Raw genomic sequence first — 26,711 nt, 5'->3', positions numbered from 1 at the left:
TGTCAAACTGTCACATGTCATATACAGCAAGCAAAGCACCCTGAAGGAAAAATGGGATATCCACAATATGGAGGGCTAGACAGTTGACCATCATTCTATCATTCATTCTGTTTTTATTTAACAAGGTGCATTTTATGGTGCCTAGTTAAGTATATACATATATGTGAATATTATCTACTTTTAAGTAAATAAACCCTCCGAAAATAAACAAGTGACTGAAAAAAAATCTCTTCAAAGAAACCCTAAACTGTAGGTAACACTAATAGGGAAAGCACAAGAGGAGCTAAGACAAAGGCAGAGCTGATCCTTACACTCCTTGCACACTCTCTTTTAGTCAGGTAAAAATAGCAACAGTACATTCAAATCTGTTAAAATATATATCATTGACATATTTATATGTATGTCATATATGACTATTTAAGTTATGGGTTTAAATATAGAATATGAAGAGCTTACAAATGTTTACTAATTTAGTAAAGATTGATAAGCTTTTCTGCAGGGTTTTTTACTTAGTAGTAATAACTTTAGTTAAAAATACTTGTTCTTTCTGTCTTAGAAAACAAGGTCAAAAGACCAGTGTGGTGACCTTAGTAGATAATGCATTATCTCCTGCATACATTGTCCCTGCACCTTGCTGCAACACCTATATCCTTACACCTGAGGATTCTAAATCTACAAATAATTAAACCAGAAGTACTCTGTGATTGATGTCTAGCTGGAGAGAGAGAGAGAGAGAGAGAGAGAGAGAGAGAGAGAAAATATTACTGTGCCTGGAGTGGAACAACACAGAAAAATTCTGCACTGGCTCTGGAGCTCACCAATGGGAGTGAGTCCCAGGTGCTCACAGCAGGAACCTTCTTGGTAACACCCCCTTTACTGGACCAGTCCTCCCTTTCTTTTCTCATTTCTGCCATGCCTTATTTTTCTAAAAAGTTGGATATAAAATTGTCATTAAATGTTTCTGTTCTTAAAATTTGTTAGACTCTGTCAATAATGAAATACATGAAAATCAACCTTTTTTTTTTTATCTTCCAAAGCTTTTATTTAAGGGCAATGGTCCTTGATAGATTTTATATCTTGTTGAAAGCAGCCACATCCATGGAATGCACATAGTCCTTCAGCATAACTGTTTCAAATGTGTCAACTTTACAGAATGTATTTGAAGTATTTTAATTGTATACCCCAATGGGACTAGTATGGAAGATCCCTGGACCAAGCCGTCTGCTTGAATGCTTCTGACATGCTCCTCTAATTTTGCCATATCCCTCTCAGCATCCCAAGGTTTTACATCTAATATCATGGGAGACTTAGCAACAAGTGCACGTTATTGGCTTTCTTTGGCTCATACTGTGCAAAGCTTTCTTCTCTTTGCCTCTTGTCTGCTTTGCTTTCCTCCTCTTCATCACATCCAAAGGAATCAATGTCATCGCCTTCACTATCTGTAGCTCCACTTCCTGTGGTGTCTTCCACATTGGCAGAGCCATACTTACCCAAAGCTTTCTTCACTCCTGGCAGGCTGGCCTTGTCCTTTTTGTAAGACTTGATGTGAATATACCAGCGGAGGGCATAATGCACGTTGGCAGGCAGTGGTCTGGAGACTGCTTCAAATATTGCCACATCTGTTTGCAATGGCATATACCCCTTGATACAGCTTGTGTCCACTAGGTAGTTGCTGAGCACCTGGAGGTCATCAAGGTTTTTCAGGTCTTCACAACCCAGGGCATCACCTGATCCTGAAGCTGGGTAGCAGCAGAAGAAAAGAGGAGCAGAGGTGGGGGTCCCAGCGCTAAGGGAAAAACATTACATAACTCCTTATACAGAGGTGGATAGAGATGGAGTTTCCCTCCTTCCCAGCTGGCCAAAGGTTAAAGGCCGTATATTAATCTTCTCATTCCACAATGTAAAAATCAGGGACGCTGAATTAAATGGGCCAAAAATTATCAACATGCCTTTCTTTGTGTTTAGAAATCAAAAAACAACTTTTTTGTGACCCAATAAAGTAAAATATAACGGAGAATATACATTCTCATTAGTATTGCTATCTTTTATTTTGTATCCTCACCCAAGGATATGTTTTACTGATTTTTAGAGAGAGAGGAAGGGGGGAGAGAGAGAAAAAAACCATCAATGTGAGAGAGAAACATCAATTGATTGCCTCTTATACGCGTACGCCCTGGCTGGGGATTAAACCCACAACCTAGCTATGTGCCCTGACTAGGAATTGAGCCCACAACTTTTCGGTGTAGAGGACAACACTCCAACCAACTGAACCACCCAGCCATGGCGGTATTGATATCTTTAAAACCACTCTGGTAAGGAACTACTGCATGTACATACAAACTTGACTAAAAGTGCAGGGAAAAGAAGAGGTCCTAGGACAGGGGTGGGCAACCCCTGGCACACGTGCCAAACATGGCACACCAGTAACTTTTGCTGGCACGCAAAACTCTCTCTTATAATCTTCCATTTACAAGTTTTTTCTTAATATCAACTTTTTTATTTTTCAGATAAATTCAGTGTAGGTGCATCTTAGATAAATAAATAATCAACACTAATAAAAGAGAAAAATGGTAATTGGCGTACGAGCTACCCTTTTCATTGGCTAATCAGGGCTATATGCAAATGAACTGCCAACTAAGATTGGCAGTTAACTGCCAACTAAGATTGGCAGTTAACTGCCAACTAAGATTGGCAGTTAACTGCCAACAAGATGGCAGTTAATTTGCATATGTAGGCACAATGCAGGGAGGTGAAAGGGAAAGCAGGAAGAAGCCCCCTGCCACTGACAGTGATTGGAAACTCAGGGGGGAGCTAAGAGCTGGGGGGCAGGGCAAAGGCGGCCCTGGGACCGCCTTTGCCCTGCCCCCCAGCCATGATCGGAGAATCAGGTGCCTTTTCCACCCTGGCCAGTGATAGCAGGAAGTAGGGGTGGAGCCAGCGATGGGAGCTGGGCACGGTAGAAGCTGGCAGTCCCAGGAGCTAGGGGTCCCTTGCCTGGGCCTAAAGCGAAGCCCACGATCGCGGGGCCGCTGCAGCTGCGGGTCCCCGCTGCCCGGGCCGGACGCCTCAGCCAGAGGCGTCCTGCAGGGGCAGGGGCGGAGCCCGCACGATCGCGGCACCCCCCGCTGCCACTGCAGGTCCCCGCTGCCTGGGCCAGACGCCTAGGCCAGAGGCGTCAGGCCTGGGCAAGGGGCCGATCCTGCGATTGGAGGGTGATGGGGGTCAACGCCTGAGGGCTCCCAGTATGTGAGAGGAGGCAGGCTGGGCTGAGGGACACTCCCCCCCACACACACCCAGTGCACGAATTTTGTGCACCGGGCTCCTAGTTTTACATAACAAGTTATCTTAAAGACCATAGACATGGATTGACGAGAGAGGGGAAGAGCAATTTCTATGCCTCTGCCTTAACTCTCTCTGCCTTCCTGGATCCGACCAGTGTTTTGGTTTCATCCACATACGCTTGTGAATCTTTGTTCTCAGTGATGAATTTTGTTAAGTCTCATAATAGGAGTAGCCTGAAGGATGAAAGTAGTAGCTCGTGCATATCTCTGAAGGTCACAAAATATAAACCTGATGTAAAATCTCTGTCATCAGTGATGCAGCAGCAAAAGTCCCACTGATAATATCAAATGGAGTCATAAAGTTTTCTGTCGAACTATCAGTGTACATGTATACATTAAAAAATAAATGTATTTTTCATCATAATATACTGTGTTTTTGTAGCTCGAATGAATTTTATTATTCCTTCAAGGTTCTTCACATACATACACCTTAAGAGATATCAAGTAGGCGTAACATGTTCTCAAAATATTAAGGTTGGCACACGGAAGAATTTTGAGTCAGAGATTTTGCTGGTTTTGGCACGCACTCACAAAAAGTTTGCCCACCCCTGTCCTAGGATAAAGTGACAGTACTCTAGTAAAATCATTACCTACATCATCATAAGCAACTTTGTGTGTAAAAATGTTGAACCCAGAGTAACATTTCATTGATGGTATTAAATTTTATAAAAACAAAGTCTTTAAAATATACTCCATATTTTTACAATATTTTTAAATCAACATTTAATAGGTAAAACATAATCATGACAAGCTGAGGTATTACATAGAGATTTGTTATCTCATAGCAAAGAACTTAAAAAGAACTTTCATATTTTAAAATGATTTACATATTTTTCTTTTATAAAGACAAATGCCCAAAATTTGTTTACCTATTTTCTTTTTTTAAAATATATTACTTTATTGATTTCAGAGAGGAAGAGGGGAGAGAGAGATAGAAACATCAATGATGAGAGAGAATCATTGATCGGCTGCCTCCTGCACACCCCCTACTGAGTAGCGAGCCACAACCCAGGCATGTGCCCTTGGCCAGAATCGAACCTGGGACCCTTCAGTCTGCAGGCTGACGCTCTAGCCACTGAGTCAAGCCGGGTAGGGCTGTTTACCTATTTTCTTGATGAGACTGGATTATCATTAGCATACTACCTAGCAAGATTAAAAAAAAAAAAAATTAATGAACACCGAAATCTGAGCAAATTATTTTATGGATACTGATCTAAAGTTTTTATGGAAAGCCAAATGACAGAGAATACCAATATTGAAAGAGAAGAACAAAGTTGGAGAACTGATGATACCTGACTTCAAGACTTAATATAAAGCTACAGTAATCAAAACAGTGTAGTATGGGCAAAAGAATAAACAAGTAGGTAAATGAACAGAATAGAGGACCCAGAAAGAAACTCCAATAAATATGGTCAACTGATCTTTAAAGGAGCAAAGACAACACAATGAAATAAAGATAGTCTTTTCTACAAATGGTGCTAGAACTGGACATCTGCATGCAAAAAAATTAATCTAGACACAATATTTTCACAAAAATTAACTCAAAATAGATTATAGACCTAAATGTAAAATGCAAAACTGTAAAACTCCTAGTAATACCTCCTGATGATATCTTTTTAGATGAAATACCAAAGACATGCTCCATGAAAATAAAATAACTGATAAGTTGAACTTTATTAAAGTTTAAAACTTCTGCTCTGCAAAAGACAATATCAAGGGAATTAGAAGAGAAGCCACATACTGGAGAAAATACATGCAAAAGATACCATCTGGTAAAGGACTGTTATCCAAAACATGTAAAGAATATTTAAAGCTCAACAAGAAGAAAATAACTTGACTGAGAAATGGGCAAAGATCTGAACACACACCTCACCAAAGAAGACATACACAATGCAAATAAGCATTTGAAAAGTTGCTCCACACAGTGCACCTGAAATGCCTCACTCAGGTGACAAAAGAGGTTGAGAGACTGGGCCCCACAAGACATCTACTACATAAGGTCACTCTACCAAGATTGAGAGACATAGCAGCTCCACTTAATACATAGAAACACAGGGAATCAGCCAAAATGAAAAGACAAAGAACAAAACACCAGAAAAAGAACTAAGTAGGCAATCTACAGATGCAGAGTTCAAAATTCTTCTTATAAAGATGCTCAACAAACTTAAGGGAAGAATAGATCTATTCAGGTAGAATTCCTACAAAGAGATAGCAAACATAAAAATGGAGATAAAAAACATAAAAGGGAACAGTAAAAAGTGAAAAATAAAATAACTGAAATGCAGATACACTGGAAGGAATCAACAGTAGATTAGATGAAGGAGAAGATGAAACCTTCCACATCCAGTGGAAGAAAAGAAGAATCCAAAAAGAAAAAGAAAAAAGAATCCCCCCAAAAATAAGGATAGTTTAAGAGGCCTCTGGGACAACATCAAGCATACCAAGATTCACATCATGGAGGTGGTGGAAGAAAAGAGAGAGCATGGAATTGAAAACTATTTGAAAAATATATATAGTGACAGAAAAGTTCCATAACTTGGTGAAGGAAATAGACACACAAGTCCAAGAAGGTCCCAAACAAGATGAACTCAAAGAGTCCCACACCAACGCACATCATAATTAAAATGCCAAAGGTTACAGATAAAGAATCTTAAAAGCAGCATGAGAAAAGCAGTTACCTACAAAGGAGCACCATTAGGTTGTCAGCTTATTTCTCAACAGAAACTATGCAGCCCACAAAAGATTGGCATGAAATCTTCAAAGTGATGAAAAGCAAGGACTTATCAGTACAACCATGATTACTCTATCTAGCAAATCTATCATTTAGAATTGAAAGACATATAGAGTTTCCCAGGCAAGGAAAAGCTGAAGAAATTTATCACCACCAAACCAGTATCATAAAAAACATTAAAGGGTTTCTTTATGAAGAAGAAGAAGTAAGATTAAAGTATGAATAATAAAATGACAATAAATACGTATCTAACAACAATTACTTTAAATCCAAGTGGATTAACTGTTCCAATCAGAAGATACAGGATGGCTAAACAGGTAAGAAAACAAGACCCAAACATATGCTCCTCTTGGCTCTCAGTTACCCATCATTGAGTTGATTGATTCATGGCACCCTATCATCATCAGTATCTGAATGGCCACTATTTTATTTATACTTTTTGTTGTTGTTACTCTCTTTTATAATATATTTCCAATCCCATTTCTTCTTATGGCTTCCCCCACAATATTGTAACTGCACTGAAAATAAAAAAAAAGGATTGAGGGCTCTACAATGTTAATTTTCCCACCTATGAAAATGGCATATCTCTCCATTTATTCAGATATTCATTCATTTATTTAATATATTTCTTCAGTGCTTATCATGCTTCAGACTCTTCTCTAAAAGCTGTGATCACATTAGACAAATTTTGGGGGGTCTTTTAAAATTTTTTAAATATTTTTCTGCATTATCTACATTTTTGTTAGATAATTTTCTATATGCTTCAAGTTTTGTTGTTATAATAAATGGCATAAGATTTTCCATTTTGGCCCTAGCTGGTTTTGCTCAATGGATAGAGTGTTGGCCTGTGGACTGAGGGGTCCCGGGTTCGATTCCAGCCAAGGGCATATGCCTGGGTTGCGGGCTCGATCCCAAGTGGGGGCCGTGCAGGAGGCAGCTAATCGATGATTCTCTTTCATCATTGATGTTTCTCTCTCCCCCTCTCCTTTCCTCTCTAAAAAAATCAATAAAATATATTTTTTTAAAAAATATTTTCCATTTTTATATATAGATTGATGTTGATATAGATGATATAGATATAGATTAGATATAGATACAGATATAGATGTAGATATATAGATATATTGTTTGTTACTTCTTACCTGAGGATATTCTTTTCATTGATTTTTTTTTTAGAGAGAGCAGAAACGAGGGAGGGTGGGAGAGAGAAACATCGATGTGAGAGAAACACATTGAGTGGTTGCTTTTTGCACCTGCCCTGACTGGGGCCAAGGAATGAACCCGTAACCCAGGTACATGCCCTTGACTGGAAATTGAACCCGAGACCCTTTGGTCTGTGGGTTGATTCTCAACCACTTAACCACACCAACCAGGACTCCATTATATTTTTAATTGGTTAGTGCAAATGTAGAAGAACTCTGTTAAATTTTTTTTGCTTTTTTGCCATTGTAACTTGTATTCTTTTATTAGTTTTAGCAGTTTGTTCGTTGTCTTAAGTTTTGTCTCTTCCCTTCCAGTTCTTAACATTTTTTGTGTCTTTTTTGACTTACTGCATTGGCCAGAGATAATGACTTCTGCAAGAATTCTAGAACTACCCTCTCAATAATTTAAACTGATAATGAAACCACCAATCTACACTTTGCAAACTAGCTTTTCTTCTTCTTCACTTCTTCCCCCTCCTCCCTCTCCTTCTTCTCTTTTTTTCTTCCTTTCTTGCTTTTTTCTTCTTTGGAAAAAAAAAAAGGTCTATTGTATCTTCTAGAATCTCTCATTCCTCAATATTATTTTTTAAAATCTTAGTCCAAATATTTTCAGGATTTTCTAAATGAGATTGTGTGGGTCAGTCCCCTCAGCCTCGGCGGCCGCCGCCCCTCTGCCAGCGCTCCGGCGCCACGCGGGCGGCGGTCTCCGCGGGAGGGAGCGGGCGGCGGGCGGGCGGGCGGGCGGCTGACGGGGGCGGCCAGTGGTCCTGCGCGCTCAGCCGCGGCGGCTCCATGGGGTCGGCGTGAGGCGTCCGGCGCTCCGAGGCATTCCCGCTGCTGCACGGAGAGGACCTGTCTCCCGCGGACTGGGAGTTCCTGGAGAGCCGCCCGTGAACGGCTGGCAATAATTTCTTAAGTCCTGTCTCTTCATTTTCCTTTGTGTTGCATTTCGGAGCATTCAGAAACCATGAACATGAACAACGTTAGTGATGAAGAGTTTGACTGCCATTTCCTCGATGAGGGCTTTACTGCCAAGGACATCCTGGACCAGAAAATTAATGAAGTCTCTTCTTCAGACGACAAGGATGCCTTCTACTGCAGACCTGGGAGACATTCTAAAGAAACATCTGCGGTGGCTAAAAGCTCTTCCTCGGGTCACCCCCTTTTATGCAGTCAAATGCAATGACAGCAGGACCATAGTGAAGACCCCGGCTGCCATCGGGACGGGGTTTGACTGCGCCAGCAAGACAGTTGGTGCAGAGTCTTGGGGTGCCTCCAGAGAGGATCATCTATGCAAACCCTTGTAAACAAGTGTCTCAGGTTAAATACGCTGCCAATAACGGAGTCCAGATGATGACTTTCGATAGCCAAGTCGAGCTGATGAGAGTTGCCAGGGCACATCCAAAGGCAAAGCTGGTGTTGCGCATTGCCACCGATGACTCCAAAGCAGTCTGTCGTCTCAGTGTTAAATGTGGTGCCACCCTCAAGACCAGCAGGCTTCTTTTGGAGCGGGCCAGGGAGCTCAACATCGATGTCATCGGTGTCAGCTTTCACGTGGGCAGTGGCTGTACTGACCCTGAGACCTTTGTGCAGGCCATCTCGATGCCCGCTGTGTCTTTGACATGGGGGCTGAGGTTGGTTTCAACATGTACCTGCTGGACATTGGCGGTGGCTTTCCTGGATCTGAGGATGCAAAGCTTAAATTTGAGGAGATCACCAGTGTCATCAACCCAGCCCTGGACAGTATTATCCATCAGACTCGGGAGTGACACTCAAAGCTGAGCCGCGCAGATTACTATGTTGCATCAGCTTTCACGCTTGCGGTTAATATCATTGCCAAAAAGCTGGTCTTGAAGGAACAAACGGGCTCTGACGATGAGGAGGAGTCGAGCGAGAAGACCTTCATGTACTACGCGAACGATGGAGTGTTCGGGTCATTTAACTGCCTCCTCTACGATCACGCGCACGGGAAGCCCCTGCTGCAGAAGAGGCCCAAACCAGGTGAGAAGTACCACTCATCCAGCATCTGGGGACCGGCCTGTGTCGTGGAGCGCTGCGGCTTGCCCGAGATGCACGTGGGGGACTGGATGCTCTTCGAAAACATGGGTGCTTATACCGTGGCTGCTGCTTGTACTTTCAATGGGTTCCAGAGGCCAACGATCTACTATGTGATGTCAAGGCCGATGTGGCCACTGATGCAGCAAATCCAGAACCGCGACTTCCCACCCGAGGCGGAGGAGGACGCTGGCGCCCTGCCTGTGTCCTGCGCCTGGGAGAGCGGGATGGAGCTCCTCCCAGCAGCCTGCGCGTCAGCCCACGTGAACGTGTAGGCGCCATTCCTGTAGCTGTTACGCGAGTGTACCTTGACTTAAGGGATTTGGGGGGACCACTTAACTTAATGATTGCTAGTTTGGAATGTCTTTGCAAGTGGGGGTGGCACAGATGGAACAAGGTAGAAGGCCTAGGCGACGGGGTTACACTTACGTGTTCCTATGGAAACTATTTGAATATTTGTTTTATATGGATTTTTATTCAATTCTCAAACATGCTACCGCAGAGCGCCCCTCAGCTGCCAGGCAAGCATTTGTAGCTTGTGTGTTGGCAGAACCAGCCCGAGGCTTAGTGTTGTGACCTGTTTGAACAATAAAGTACCTTGGAAATTAAAATAAATAAATAAATAAATAAATAAATAAATAAATAAATAAATAAATAAGATTGTGTGAACATTCCTTGAGGCCATTTGTTTGCTAAATGCCATGTTTCAAGTTGTCTTCTAGAGAAATTCAGGTTAAGTCCTACAGATGCTGGACAAAGGTAATCAAGGAAATTTTATATGAACTTGAAGACTTTATCTAATAACAGCTGTAAATGAAGGTCACACATATTTATTTAATCTCTAGTATAGATTTATTACCATCACACTATCATCTTCAGAGTTGGCCTCTTAAATAACAAAGAATGGGAAGAATAGAATTCATTATAAGAGCTATAGAGGTAACAACAGATGTTAATAAGATGCCAAATAATATTAAAAAATGAAGAATTCTGAAGTTCAAGTCCATTTAGTATGTCATGGTTACTTAAGAGTAAAATCAGGAGTTAGTGTCTGATTTGTACCTGTTGTTTAAAAAGATAATTTAACTTCTATGTATGATCATTTTGTTACTTTTCCAAAGCACTAAATTCCTGTTCAATTGAAAACATTTCCAAAACAAACCAATTGGTCATTTCATGGACATTTATACATTTGTTTATGAATCAATTATTGTTAATTACTTGTATGTGCTTCTTTTCATCATGTTAATTCTGTGTATCATTACACTTTTTGTTTTGCTTGGCTGTATTTTAGTATCTAGTAGGCTTGTTATATTGATACTAAAACAAATATTTGGCACATGTTTGAAGTGGAGTATAACTCAGAATGAATTTTAAATGGTTTCTTATGAAGCCAGGAAAATTGTTGCAACACTAGACACATAAAAATATATTTACTCAGCTAATACATGTTAATATTATTTGCTTGGGTAAGAAAAAATTACTAAAAAACATATATTTATATATTCTATACATTTACTAGTATATGTTTATATATAGGTAACAATTACAGAAAAGCTGCTGCATTAATAAGAATCAATAAACTAATTAGTTTATTTCTCCCTACTTTTTGCTAAAGAGAATATTGAGAGAAAAATGACAAGAATGGAGAAGGGAAGCAAGACATACATATACTATACTTAAAATATATTCTCCAAGATCATATTTCATTGTTTAGGTTATAACATTTTACTCTTTTCTCCTTCACAAGTTTTATTTCCTTACCATCCTCAACAGCCACTTCCATACTCACTCAAGAATAATAGTAATTACATCAAGAAAATAGCAATTGATACTATCTTATTTACTGTTTTCATCCTGAAATGTATAAACTATTAGTTTAAGTTCTTTTTCTGCTGGATTGGATTTAATTAATAACTTGGATCATTCCATTTTTCTATAAAAACCACAATGTAACCCTGAGGATAAAAAGAACTCATATTAAGAAAAGAAGAGAGCAATGGCCATACACTGAAAAGGGTAGTGCTGGTTAAAAGCACTAAAAGCAGAAATATTTCCAGTTCACTCTTCTTTAGCTTTTTCTAGAGGAACAAATCCAAACAGTGTTATGACTTACGTTTCTTTCTTTCACTTTACAGATGCTGAAAACTTTCATTTCAGGTTTCTATCTCCTAGAAGTGGGGTGAAAAAAAGCTGGTTATTATTCCTAAACCCATTGAAATTGCATTTGTGGCATCAAAATGGATTTTTTTTTAGAGCAGGATGTTGGGTTGACAGTAAAGCAGCTGCTCTGCAACAAACGAAAGCAAAAATTAATAAGAGACCTTAGCAAAAGAAAGACTATTGGTTTTGCACACCCAGAGCAAATTGGCTGGATTTAGAAGAGCACACTTTGATCTTTTCCAGACTAATTACTGCTCTGTGGTTTGGCTGTTTTGTGCATTATTTGCCCTTCATACAAAACCGAAACTGCTATGGTACACAGCTGTAATACAAATGAAAATCTGACATTCAGTAAACAAAGCATGGCAAGGGTCATTCTTTCAGCACAATAAATGCATAATACAATTTTAGAATGCCTTTTGTATAAAAAAAAAATGACACAATTTAAGGCAGTTTTGAACTCAGAGTAGGCAGTCAAGGCTGTTTATAAAGGATAGAGAAATTGCTCCCAACTCTGACGTATAAATATAGATTGAAAACAGTGTATTCCAACATTGTAGAAATGCTGAGGAATTTACATATTTACAGAAATAAATGTGTCCATTTTTAGAAGATGGTTTTTCATTTGTCTATGAGGTTAATTGGGAGCAGATTTCTTAAGCAGCTGTTTGCAGTAGCAATAATGATCTTTATTCACCAATATGATTCTGTATTGGCTTCTGGGAAAGAATTCAGATTTTTTTATATGTAGACTTTATATTAAAGTATTTACTGCTATATTTACTTTTCAGTAAATATAATGAATTCAATAATAACATTTTCAGCAAATACCAATTAAATCATTTTAGTTTATATTATTTATAGACCACCATAATTATTAAAGCATAAATCTCTTTCTGCATAAAAATATATATTTAGATTATAAATGGGTCACCCTTCTAAAGGGAATCCTTTTAAATAGTTTGTATTTAAACATGGTTTTGACAATCTATCTAACATTTGGTACGATAAGTTATCATCGTATGACTAACAACTGGAAAGCATTTATCTGATAATACTTGACCCAGTTTGTATTTAACCAACTTAACCTTTAGAACTATACAAACTTTACCCAATTTTTTTTCAAACACACATTTATGCAACTTCAAATATACCTGCCATTTAAAGTCAAAGGACTTAGCAATTTTACTGTTTAATGCTGAAATATTTTAAATAGAAAAAAATATTTGATTAAAGAAGCAATCTATTAAAAACATTTCTTGCTTGGCTGGACAGAAAACATCATTCTTTTATGCTTTATTTCTATCTCAAACTTTTGAAAATAAATGGTTCAGATAATATGGATGATATAACTCATTTAATTAATCATTCTTTTAAAACGGAAAAAATATTTATAAAGGATTGATTGATAGCCAACTATCATAACCAAGGCAGTACACCATGGATGTTAAAAATTGGAAATATTGAACTCTTTTATTCAATCATTTAAGAATACCATACATTAGATGTTGAGCAAGCTTTCTCTTGGTCATTTTTTATTGCTATATTAATTGCTATATGAATTATATAAATTTTATGACCTTCAGTACCTCCACATTTTGCTTTCGAAACTTAGCTGGATACATCCTTCATATGCACACAAAGCTGTTTTCTAAATGCCTGTTTCTGTCTGGCTCGTTTGCCTTTACCTAACAGAACAGCTCTCCTGGGGACGATGGTGGTGGTGTGGGGAAAGGGACGAAGAGTAGTTACCTATTCACAGAAAGAGACTTGAGAGTTCAGCACAATACAATTTCACAATATGTTTAGAAGAGGCCCAGTGCTGCGGTGCTAAGCACCATGTAGAAAGGTAGATAAATACATAGAGATAGAACCATAGACCTCAGCCAAGTGGATTGAAGAATAACAGAGAATCTATAATGCTTTCTACTTCAGTAGCAATCAAACCCAACCTCTGCAAACTAATCAGCCTGCAAAACACTAATAGAGATAAGAGAATATTGATTCCTGGAGAGCTCACCTATATTTTATTTTCCCCTTAAAAATAATCACAGAATGCTATTCTAAAATGTAAAGATTTTTCCTCCACAACATATAAAACAGACTAGTTCCTTTTTGCTAATATTCTAGGATTGTCTCAGAATGACTGCATACAGTACCTTTGTTTTCATTTTAGGGAGAAAATTATTAAATAAAACTAAAAGCATTATTTGCCATGCATTCTTTTCCTCAAGAATGTTAAGAGTCTTGGGGTTATATATGACTCCATTTAGTGTGCTTTGTTTTCTATGACCATTGATTTTTTAATGTTCCTTTCCATTTACTTTTGTACTAAGTCATGCCTTCAGATTTGGAAACTATCTCCAAAAGAAGAAGAAAAAATTTTACTGTTCCCTTTTCAAAGTAAGTTTTCTTATTAAACACCAAATTAAAGGCCCCCTTCTAACTTACCTTATCCAAAATTAAAAAGAAATAACGTTCATCAAGGTAGAACTTTTTAGAATAAAAATTGAAATTCTGAAAACAGAAATTAGATTTTATTTAGTGGTAGAAGCTGCTTTCCATAATGTTTTCTTAATTATCCTGTAAAATAATAAAGAATTCTTTTGTGTGCTGTACAACCAATTATAGCCTTGAGATTGAAAGACTTTTTGAATCTCCTCAAATGGTTAATGTTTCAAATTTGTGCTTTGGGGGTTATTATAGTCACAAGTTCTGTTTTAAATTAAACAGTTAATTACAAGGAAGCCATTCATAAAGAGCAATGCACATAAGTCAGAATGAATAGCAGGGGCTCTGCATATGTCCCCTTTGCCCATAAGACTCTTAGAACAATTTTTTATCCCAGGAGAAAGCTGAAATTTGTCCAGGAGTAACTCAGACATCTTTGCTGAATGTGCAAATTGGCACCACTATCACCAGCACGCTTTGGTGTGTGAGATTGGCAGCACTTGTTATCTGCCTCTAGAAATACCCCCTACAGCAAAATGTTCTCATAGGTCATTCTGAGGCTACTACCAATATTACCCTATTTCCTTCAGGCAAGAACCTAACTTCATCCAGACCAAGAAAGAAAAAAAATTCTCAACCTTTGAGTGAAATGTGAGTGCTTTCAGGAAATCTCATAAAAATTTTTTTTTGTTTTACTCAACATATAAGGCTTTTAACTGCTACCTAAACCATTTTTCATCTCCTTAAGGTTGGGGTTACAGGGTACTTTTTAAAATGGATTTAACACTTGCTGATGAGTAAGAAAATTAAAGACATAAGTGGCCAAGAATGGATGGCAGGGTCACTACCAAAGACTTCACACAACCACTGTTCCGATGCCTGCTTTCATTTCTGTGCATTCAAATGCTTACAAACAAGATTTGACATTTTCAGAATTCAACTGTAGCCAGAGCAGAAGATGGCACATTCTGAGCTTTTCGTCATCGAGCGAGGGCTAGTTATAGAGCTGATGGCCCTCTCACCTTACAAAAGTTATTTCACATTTCTCTTCCCCATACATAAAGTAAGGATCAAAATTAGCTTTGTGGGAGAAAGCCTGACAAACGTGAATAAATAAAGTTATCTTTAAATGGTTTGAAATCAGGTACAATTTGAGTTAAAAAAAATAATACCTTGAACACGTTTTGATCTGACATCAAAGCCATGGGAATGTAATCAGCTGCTTTTCACCTGAACAAATCCAGTAGCAATCATGCTTATTAAATACTTGCACATGGTTCTGTGATAAAAGTTGTACTGTCATCCAAAAGCTAATCATCTTAAATGAGGAGACTGCAGATAAAAGTACTTCATAAAGTATAAAGTATAAAGTACTACACTTGCAATAACAATAGTAATAGGTATTAAGTGCTTACCCCGTACCAGACAGTATGTTTTCTACAAAGCTTTATTTAAACTTTCCAGCAACCATGGGAGATAGATGCTATTTTCGCCATTTATAAGTGATAAAACTGAGATTGAGAGATACTAAGACACTTGCTTGTTCCACACAGCAAAAAGGAGGAACCAGGAAAAAGAAGCCAAGGGCAGTCTAACTTCCAAAGGATTGTGATGGCAGTAATGTTGACCTTTTCCCCCCTATTAGAATATGCCGGTTTTGTCATGAATGACAATTTTTTAAAATTTATTGGGATTACACTGATTAATAAAATTATATAGGTTTAAGGTATGTAATTCTATAATACATCATCTGTATTGTATGTATTACATTATATGTTCACCATCCTAAGTCATGTCTCTCTTTTTAAAAAAAATATATATTTTATTGGTTTTTTACAGAGAGGAAGGGAGAGGGATAAAGAGTTAGAAACATTGATAAGAGAGAAACATCGACCAGCTGCCTCCTGCACACTCCCTACTGGGGATGTGCCCACAACCAAGGTACATGCCCTTGACTCGAACCTGGGACCCTTGTGTCTGCAGGCCAGTGCTCTATCCACTGAGCCAAACCGGTTAGGGCAGTCATATCTCTTTGCATCATCACTTATTTCCCCTTTACTCTATCCTGCCTCCCTCCACCCCCATTTTCCTCTGGTAATGAATATACTGTTGTCTACCTAAGTGGTTTTTTGTGGGGTTTTTTGTTTTGTTTTGTTTTGCTTAATCCCTTTTCACTTTAGCATGTGATACATTCATAAAACATTTGCACATATTTTTTCTCTTTTAAAAATACTTTTCTCGGTTGTTGCTTGGAGAAAACCAAGATGGCAGCATAGGTAAACACCGGAGTTAGCTGCCTCAAACAACCACTTCACAAATACAACTAAAAGATGGAACGGACATCGCCCAGAACCACAGGAAGACTGGCTGAGGGGAAATTCTTCAACTAGAAGGAAAGAGAACAGCATACGAGACTCAAAGGAGGCGCAGTGCAGAAAATACAAAGGTGTGGAGGTATGCGCGGAGCGGGCTGGTAGCTGAGGGCGCGGTTGTCGTTTTCAATCGGGAGGGAGTCTCAGATTCTGAGCTCCAGTTCTGGGCGAGTCTCTAGGGACCCAGACTCAAACGGGAGAAGCGGGACTGTTTGGCATTGGTCGGAACGCGAGGGCAGCTTTCTCTCCGAGGTTTGCAGCGATTGCTGGGACTCTGAGAGGCAGAGCCTCTGGGGACGGGACTGAGAGCAGCCATAACTGCTCCCTCCACCCGCCCTGTTGATCCTGTTCGACCCGCCCCGCCCAAGCCCTGCAAAGAGCCATTTGCCAGATAGCCTCAGGCAAAGGCTAGATTAGCACCTCCCTAGAGGACAGAAGTTTTCCCACTGCAGACACAGCTGATTCTCACAGCCAGTTGGCCTGGAGGTCAAATCCCCCTAGTATTAACTACAACAATCAAGGCTTAACTACAACAAGACTGCGCACAAAGACCACTAGGGGGTGCACCAAGAAAGCATAAAAAATGCGGAGACAAAGAAACAGGACAAAACAGTCAATGGAGGATATTGAGTTCAGAACCACACTTTTAAGGTCTCTTAAGAACTGTCTAGAAGCCGCCGATAAAGTTAATGAGATCCTCAAGAAATCTAATGAGACCCTCGATGTTGTGATAAAGAACCAACTAGAAATTAAGCATACACAGACTGAAATAACGAATATTATACAGACTCCCAACAGCAGACCAGAGGAGCGCAAGCATCAAGGCAAAGATTTGAAATGTGAAGAAGCAAAAAACACCCAACCAGAAAAGCAAAATGAAAAACGAGTCCAAAAATACAAAGATAGTGTAAGGAGCCTCTGGGACAGCTTTAAGAGTACCAACATCCGAATTATAGGGGTGCCAGAAGATGAGAGAGACCAAGACATTGAAAACCTATTTGAAGAAATAATGACAGAAAGCTTCCCCTACCTGGTGAAAGAAATAGACTTACAAGTCCAGGAAGCACAGAGAACCCCAAACAAAAGGAATCCAAAGAGGACCACACCAAGACACATCATAATTAAAATGCCAAGAGCAAAAGACAAAGAGAGAATCTTAAAAGCAGCAAGAGAAAGAAACTCAGTTACCTACAAGGGAATACCCATACGATTGTCAGCTGATTTCTCAACAGAAACTTTGCAGGCCAGAAGGGAGTGGCAAGAAATATTCAAAGTGATGAATGCCAAGAACCTACAACCAAGATTACTTTATCCAGCAAAGCTATCATTCAGAATTGAAGGTCAGATAAAGAGCTTCACAGATAAGGAAAAGCTAAAGGAGTTCATCACCACCAAACCAGTATTATATGAAATGCTGAAAGGTATCCTTTAAGAAGAGGAAGAAGAAGAAAAAATGAAGATACTAATTATGAACAACAAATATGCATCTATCAACAAGTGAATCTAAAAATCAAGTGAATAAATAATCTGATGAACAGAATGAACTGGTGATTATAATAGAATCAGGGACATAGAAAGGGAATGGACTCACTATTCTTGGTGGGGAAAGGGGTGTGGGAGATGCGGGAAGAGACTGGACAAAAATTGTGCACCTAGGGATGAGGACAGTGGGGGGGGGGGGGTAAGGGCAGAGGGTGGGGTGGGAACTGGGTGGAGGGGAGCTATGGGGGGAAAAAAAGAGGAACAAATGTAATAATCTGAACAATAAAGATTTACTAAAAAATATATATATATTTTTCTCTTCACATTGCTTTTTTAAAAATATCTTTATTTTTGAGAGTATTACAGATGTTCTCCTCTCTTTTTTCCCCCCCATTGCTCCCTTCCACCCGGTTCCCACCCTGACCCACACCTTCACCACCTTATTGTCTGTGTCCATAGGTAAAGCATATATACATGTAAGATCTTTGGTTAATCTCTTTCTGCCCCCTCCTTCCCCCTTCCCTCTGAGATTCATCAGTCTGTTCCATGTTTCCATGCCTCTGATTCTATTTTATTCACTAGTTTATTTGTTCATTAGATTCTTTGTTCATTTATTTTTATTTTTAGATTCAATTGTTGATAGATATGTATTTATTGCCATTTTATTTTCATATTTTTTATTTCTTCTTCTTCTTCTTCTTCTTCTTCTTCTTCTTCTTCTTCTTCTTCTTCTTCTCCTCCTCCTCCTCCTCCTCCTCCTCCTCCTCCTCCTCCTCCTCCTCCTCCTCCTCCTCCTCCTCCTCCTCCTCCTCCTCCTCCTCCTCTTCCTTCTTCTTCCTCTTCTTAAAGAATACTCGTCAACATTTCATGTAATACTGGTTTAGTGGTGATGAGCTCCTTTAGCTTTTTCTTGTCTGTGAAGCTCTTTATCTGACCTTCAATTCTAAATGAGATCTTTGCACCATAGCCAGTTTGGCTCAGTGGATAGAGTGTCAGACTGTGGACTGAAGGGTCCTGGGTTTGATTCTGGCCAGGGGCACATGCCTAGGTTGAAGGCTTCATCCCCAGTGGGGGGGGGGGGGCGTGCAGGAGGCAGCCAGTTCTTTCTCCTCATTGATGTTTCTCTCTCTCTCTCTCCCTGTCCCTTCCTCTCTAAAATCAATAAAAATATATATTTTTAAAAAAATAAATGCCAGAATCCTGCTTGGTCCCGAGGCAGCCGTTTAGCCTGCTGCCTGCCTGTCTGTCCCCAGAGCTGAGCTATGGAGAGAGCAAGTTTGATCCAGAGGCCCCGTTAGCAGAGCAGGCTGAACGCTGTGAGGACATGGCAGCCTTCCTAGAGAGTGCTGTGAGAAGGGGAGGAGCTCTCCTGAGAAGAGCGAAACCTGCTGTCCGTGGCCTACAAGAACGTGGTGGGTGGCCGGAGGGCTGCCTGGAGGGTCCTGTCCAGTATGGAACAGAAAGGCCAGGAGGAGGGCTCGGAGGAGAAGGGCCCAGCGGTGAGAGAGAACCGGCAGAAGGTGGAGACTGCCCTGGGGGGGGGGGGGGGAGGCGACACCGTGCTTGTCCTGCTGGACTCCCACCTCATCAAGGAGGCCGGTGACGCCGAAAGCCGGGTCTTCTACCTGAAAATGAAGGGCGACTACTCCCGCTATCTGGCCGAGGTGGCCACCGGCGATGACAAGAAGCGCATCATCAACTTTGCCCAGGCAGCCTACCAGGAGGCCATGGACATCAGCAAGAAGGAGATGCCGCCCACCAACCCCATCCGCCTGGGCTTGGCCCTGAACTTTTCCGTTTTCCACTATGAGATCGCAAATAGCCCTGAGGAGGCCATCTCACTGGCCCAGACCACCTTCGATGAGGCCATGGCTGATCTGCACACGCTCAGTGAGGGCTCCTACAAAGACAGCACCCTCATCCTGCAGCTGCTCTCTGTAGACGGCCAACAACGCTGGGGAAGAGAGGGACGAGGCACCTGAGGAGCCCCAGAGCTGAGCTACGCTGCTATCCTCCCTGCCTTGCCCGCTCCAGCCCCACCCACCCCCAGCAGAGAGGACTAGAATAGGGTGGGAGGCCCGACCCTCTCCCTGAATGCTCTGCCCCAGCTCAGAGAGGCTCCATGGAGAGGGACCAGCAGAGCTGAGGCCCCCTGAAGCCATTGGATCCCACTCTTCCTGCAGCTGTCGGGTTCTCCTAACCACTGGTCATTCCACCCAGCCCTGCGCCCCCTCCAGACCCTACCCGTGAACCGTGAACCTGGCGACTTCTGCCTCTTCCCCCCTCCCCCCCTTGACTCCCTCCTGCCCCTGCTACCTCTGGATCTTAGGAATTGAGGAGTGTCCCACCCAGTGGCTGAGAACTGGACCCCATGGCAGAGGCTGGAGATGAGAGTGAGGTGAGAGAGAGAGAGAGAGAGAGAGAGAGAGAGAGAGAGAGACCAGAATGAGAGGGAAAGCATGTCTGCTGGGTGTGACCATGTTTCCCCTCAATAAAGTTCCCCTGTGACAATAAATAAATAAATAAGAGCTTTGCTGGGTAGAATAATCTTAGTTGTAGGTCCTTGCTATTCATCAGTTTGAGTGTTCCTTTTCTAGCCTGCAAAGTTTCAGTTGAGAAATCAGCCAACAGTCAAATTGTATAGGTACCACCTTGTAAGTAACTAACTGCTTTTCTCTTGATGCTTCTAAGATTCTCACTAAGAGGCAGAAGTCGCCTGGGCATTTTAATTATGATGTATAGGTGTGGGCCTCTTTGACTGCATCTTGTTTAGGACTTTGTGCTTCTTGGACTAGTGTGTCTTTTTCCCTTACCCAGTAAGGTAAAGTTTTCAGTCATTGTTTCTTCAAATAGGTTCTCAATCCCGTGTTCTCTCTCCTCTTTCTGGTCCCGCTATGATGCAGATGTTGTTACGCTTCATGTTATCCCAAAGGTCCCTTACACTCCCTTTATTTCTTGTAATTCTTTTTTCTATGTGCTGCTCTGATTGGGTATTTTCTTCTACCTGGTTTCTAAATTGCTGATTTAACCTTCTGCTTTATCTAACCTTATGCTTATCCTTCCAGCATATTCCTCATTTCAGATATTGTATTCTAATTGGTTCTTTTATATGGTTTCTATGTCCTTTTTTATGTTTACTATCTCTTTGGTTAAGTTCTCATTGATTTCATCCATTCTTCCCTTAATTTCTTTGAGCATCCTTATAACAATTGTAAATTGCTTGCCTCCATTACACTTAGCTCTTTTTTCTGGAGATTTATCCTGTTCTTTCATTTGGGGAATGTTTCTTTGTCTTCTCATTTTGACTACCTCTTTCTATTTGTTTCTCTGTGTTACATCTTCTATGACGCCCAGTCTTGGTAGGGTGGCCTTACATAGTGGGTGTCTTGTGGGACTCCATGGTGCAGTCTCCTTGATCACCTCTGCTAAGTGCTCTAGGGATGTCCCCTGTGTGGGTTATGTGGGCCCTCCTGTTGTAATTCAGACTTGATTGGACCATTCATTCTACCCACCCTCAGACTGCCTAACTTATGACCAATCCCAACCATAGTGTACAAGCTACTGTGCATATGCTAAACATACAAAACAGAAATCACCTCAGCAGGATCTGGTGCCTGCCAAGATCTCTCTTTGGATATGCCACTTGTGAAGCTAATTGGACCTTGCTCTGATGTGTGAAGCTGGCCACTGTGCTGGTTCTGGGGACTCTTGTGAGAGCCTCTACACAGGTCAATGTCAGACACTGCCTGTGACTCACCCTGGGCAAAATATTTGGAGCTACAAAATGATCCACAGTTTGTGGCTGCCTCTTCTGGGCCTGATTATGAATGAGAAGGGTTCCCTAAGCTATATAACTCAGTCACTGACACCCCTTGAATCTGCCCAGACCCCAGCCCAGGCCATTGACTCCTTACCAGGGTGGAAGCCCTGCAGGATGGGTCAACACAGAGGCCAAATGTGGGGCAGTTGCTTTCCCCAGGCTGATGCTACATGGAGGGGGATGCTCTACCCAAGAAAGATGGTGCCTTTAGTGCAGTAGGGTGACTCAGCACAGGGGTCCCAGCGGTTGTCCCCTAGGCTCTCTCCCTAGAGCTACAAACCAGTCTCTCTTCCCAGGTGTCTAGTCTGCTCCACCCTCCTTCAGCTGGAGCCCAGGGTGAGTGGCTGTGAAAGAGATTTTGTGTATTGACCCTTTAAGTGGTGCCTGAGTTTCTAGCAGACTCCCATCTCTCCAGACAGAAACCCCACTATTTTCACAGCCAAATGTTATGTGGGTGTCTCTTCCAGGCTCTGGTGCTCTGGGCTTGGGAGCCCGGCTTGGGCTTGAGATCTGCTTATCAGAGGAAACCCTCACACAAACCCCCACATCCCCACCCTACGGCTGAGATATCCCTCTGGAACTTCAGCCACGGCCCCTGGTACGGGGGCCAGCCCTTCTTGCGTTTCCGCACTTCCTACCTGTAATGTGGCTTCTTCTGTAAATTCTTAAGTCTATATCCTATAAGACTCCTCTTCAGCTAGTGTTCACTTGGTTATTCAGATTGATTTCTCTATGTATTAGTTGTACTTCAGTTTGGTCCTGGGAGGAGGTGGGTGTAGCTTCCACCTACTCCACTGCCATCTTGGATCTCTGACTGACAATTTATACTCTGAAAATGCACATGTTGTTATGAATTAGAAAGTTCAAACATGGCATATTGTATTCATAAAAGGCTTTTGCTAAATTGCTCTTCTTATACAATATTTACTTTTATAGGAAAGAATAAATATTACAAACTTGAAATATAAATTGTGGTGAATAAGCATTTGGAACTGATTTTTTTTTTTTTTTGTAAAAAAAAAGATGTTTTACAAGTCAGAAGTACCCTTAAATGGTTGAGCTGTGTTTTTATCTCTAACTTTTAGAATAAATTAAAATATTTTGTTTCACTATCTACTGACATTTTTCTGTTTTTCTCCAGAAGAAATTGCTTAACACCATGGCTGGTGTGGCTCAGTTTGTTGAGCATCATCCCATGCACCATGCCTTGGGGATTCCCGGTCAGGGCTCATGCATGGGTTGCGGACTCGATCTCCAGCAGGGGGCATGCAGGAGGCAGCCAGTTGATGTTTCTCTCTCTAAAAAAATCAATAAAAACATATTTTAAAACTAAAGAAAGAAGAGAAATTGCTTAAGTTCTTACTTTGTTGTTCATATGAGTATAAAAGTGCTATATACACAAACAATCACTGTTGTTAACAGTTAGATTTTTAAATATTTAATATTAACCTCTATGGCATCAGAGAATATTGGTGACAGTGGCACTATAATCAAATGCTGTTATATATGCAAGTAAATACATAATTGCCGGTTATACATGTGATTTTTTATATTTCAGATTTTTTTATTTTTTGAAATTTGTTATCTGGAATGACAGAAATAAAAAATATAATTGAGTCTCATCATCATCATGGAAATGGCTTTAGGAGAAAACTGGTCAGATGAATATTACTGCTTCCCATTTTCAATCAGTAAATAGTTGCCATTGATAAATAGATATGTTACATCAGTGGTTCTCAACCTTCCTAATGCTGCGACCCTTTAATACAGTTTCTCATGTTGTGGTGACTCCCAATCATAAAATTATTTTTGTTGCTACTTCATAACTGTAATTTTGCTACTGTTATGAATCGTAATGTAAATATCTGATATGCTATATGTGTTTTCCAATGGTCATGACCCACAAGTTGAGAACCGCTGTGTTACATAATACAACAGACCTGTTCATGGGGGTGGGAGGAGGAAAGACTAGGAAACAATTCATGTGACCTTCTTGATTGCATTATACAAGACAAGCACAAAAGCACTACCTATGCCTCTGAGAACATGGGACCATGCACCCTTGAAAAAATCTTTGCCTCCTTCATCATGAGCAATCTACCTCCAGCAACTGAGTATGATTCTGTATATAATATCAGTTCCTGTGTGCCCTGACTGCATCAACAAGCTGCAGGGAACAGTGTCAAATAAACCAGAAGTCAACCCAGCCAGCACTGTGAGGGACTGTGCCATCATCCAGCTGACAAAGATGTGAGTGTTCTTGGGATCTGGGAGCATTCCCTTTGCAGTGTCATGGGTACGAAGTAGGTAGCTTGGTAGATGATAATACCCTGGCCAGACATATTAAAGCCTTGGTACAGACCCTTAATCCCATCAAGTTTGTATATATTAACCAGGCAATACTGAGGCCTTTGGCTTTCCTTTCATTTCCAGCTTTGCCCACAACAGCTGCTAGATGGGTATGTTCAAAATCAAGATCATACACAAAACACAATGAGCAGTACCACCTGATGCCAGATTCCCTGTAAAGTAGTGGCAGAATGGGGTTCTCTTGTCCACACCACCCAGGAAGGTCTACTTGTATTTATCTTTGAAAACAAAGTTGAGAGACTGGGTGAGAAAGTATCTGATGACATTGGCCAGATTATCATGCCAGAAGGACAGGACTCCCTCTCCTTGTGGATATGAACCACGCAGTCTATATTGCTTATCTGCAGTGACTTGCTTATTGCCATGTTGCATTTGAAGGAGCAGCTTGACTCACCCAATGGACGCTACTGCCATCTGGGAGATGGCCATGGCCACTCCACCTGCTGGGAAGTCCTTGGCAAACAACACAGCATCATCTGTATGTAGAAAGGAGAGAAGAGACAAGTGATTCTGGGACTGGGCTCCTAATTGGCCAGGACTCCAGGGTTTAAGGGGCCATATGAATTTTTTAATCTGGATACTTCCTGGTATCAAAAATAACACACCCATAAATAAAATAGCATTTTATGAAATAATTTTGGTTAAAAACTTATGAAAATAATATTTTTTAAATTTTAAATCTTTATTGTTGAAAGTATTACATGTGTCCCCTTTTCCGCCCCATTGATTTCTAGACCGCCCCCACCCTGAGTCCCAGGCCTTCACCACACTATTGTCTGTGTCCATAGTTATGCATATATGCATTCAAGTTCTTTAGTTGATCTTTTCCCACACACCCAGCTTCCCCTGCCTTCCCATCCCTTTCTCTGAGGTTCAACAGTCTATGGATCTATTCGGTTCATCAGTTTATTTTGTTCATTAGATTCCACATATTTGTGAGATCATGTGATACTTATCTTTCTCTGACTGGCTTATTTCACTTAGCAAAATACTCTCCAGGTCCATCCATGAAGTTGCAAATGGTAAGAGTTTTTTCTTTTTACAGATGCATAGTATTCTATTGTGTAAATGTACCACGGCTTTTTTATCCATTCATATGCTGATGGGCACTTAGGCTATTTCCAAATCTTAGCTATTGTAAATTGTGCTGCTATGAACATAGGGGTGCATATATCCTTTCTGATTGGTGTTTCTGTTTTCTTGGGATATATTCCTAGAAGTGGGATCACTGGGTCAAATGGAAGTCCCATTTTTAATTTTTTGAGGAAACTCCATACTGTTTTTCATAATGGCTGCACCCCACCAGCAGTGTACTAGGGTTCCCTTTTCTTCACATCCTCCCCAGCATTTGTCATTTGTTGATGGTAGTCATTCTGACAGGTGTGAGGTGATATCTCATTGTTATTTTGATTTACATCTCTCAGATGATTAGTGACTGTGAGCACGTATTCATACATCTCTTGGCCATCTGTATGTCCCCTTTGGAGAAGTGTCTATTTAAGTCCTTTGTCCATTTTTTAATTGGATTGTTTGTCTTCCTTTTGTTAAGTTTCTTATCTATTTTGGATATTAAACCTTTATCAGATATGCCATTGCCAAATACATTCTCCCATACAGTGGGCTCCCTATTCATTTTGTTGATGGTTACTTTTGCTGTGCAGAAGCTCTTTATTTTGAGGTAGTCCCATATGTTCATTTTTTCCTTAGTTTTCTTTGCCCTAGGAGATGTACCCATAAACATATTGCTACAAGAGATGTCTGAGATTTTGCTGCCTATGGTTTCTTCTAAGATTTTTATGGTTTTACAACTTACATTTAAGTCTTATATCCATTCTGAGTTTATTCTTTTGTGTGGTATAAGTTGGTAGTCTAGTTTCAGTTTTTTGCATGTATCTATCCAATTTCCCAACACCATTTATTGAAGAGACTATCTGGACTCCATTGTATGTTCTTGCCTCTTATATAAAATACTAGAGGCCAGATGCATGAAGATGTGTGCAAGAATAGGCCTTCCTTTCCCTGGCTGCCAGCACCACCTTCGCTCTGGCCCGGAGCCGCCTTTCAGCCTTCCCATGCTGCCCAGAGGTCCAGAGTGGCTGGGGCAGTGCGGGATGCCTGCGCCGTTGCCATGGCTTCCCGCCCCACTACCAGCCGCTTGGCGCCTATGTATGCAAATTAACCCACCATCTTTGTTGTGGGCTAATTTGCATACTCACTCCTGGTTGGCTGGTGGGCACCGCAAAAGTACAGTCAATTTGCATCTTTCTCTTTTATTAGTGTAGATTGTTTGAGCATAATAGTTTGGGTGGATTTCTGGGGTATCTGTTCTGTTCCATTGATCTATATGCTTGTTCTTGTGCCAGTACCATGCTGTTTTGAGCACAGGAACTTTGTACTATAACTTGGTATCTGATATTGTGATGCCACTAACTTTGTTCTTTTTTCTTAAGATTGCTGCAGCTATTTGGGGGTCTTTTTTGGTTCCATATAAAATTTTGGAGTATTTGTTCTAGATCTGGGAGATATACTGTTGGTATTTTACTAGGGATTGCATTGAATCTATAGATTGCATTGGGTAGTATGGACATTTTAATTATGTTGATTCTACCAATCCATGAACATAATACATTCTTCCACTTGTTTATATCTTCCTCTATATTTTTTCCCAATAGTTCCAATTTTTTCCTATAGTTTTCTGAGTACAGGTCTTTTACCTCTGTGGTT

The 26,711-nt window shown here is 40.6% G+C and overlaps 4 pseudogenes; 2 read left to right on the top strand and 2 right to left on the bottom strand.

Annotated features, from left to right (window-relative positions):
- Positions 1-1,117: 1,117 nt before the first annotated feature.
- LOC132228134 (elongation factor 1-beta-like) lies at positions 1,118-2,282 on the bottom strand (annotated as a pseudogene).
- Positions 2,283-7,983: 5,701 nt separating this feature from the next.
- LOC132241805 (ornithine decarboxylase-like) lies at positions 7,984-9,860 on the top strand (annotated as a pseudogene).
- A 9,137-nt stretch (positions 9,861-18,997) lies between these two features.
- LOC132225909 (14-3-3 protein sigma-like) lies at positions 18,998-19,795 on the top strand (annotated as a pseudogene).
- A 3,618-nt stretch (positions 19,796-23,413) lies between these two features.
- LOC132230223 (ADP/ATP translocase 2-like) lies at positions 23,414-25,455 on the bottom strand (annotated as a pseudogene).
- Positions 25,456-26,711: the final 1,256 nt, after the last annotated feature.

The sequence above is a fragment of the Myotis daubentonii genome, chromosome 1, assembly GCF_963259705.1.
Source record: "Myotis daubentonii chromosome 1, mMyoDau2.1, whole genome shotgun sequence".
In the NCBI taxonomy this organism is placed as follows: domain Eukaryota; kingdom Metazoa; phylum Chordata; class Mammalia; order Chiroptera; family Vespertilionidae; genus Myotis; species Myotis daubentonii.
The sequence above is the reverse complement of the archived record's forward strand: the minus strand, read 5'-3'. Positions and strand labels throughout refer to the sequence as shown.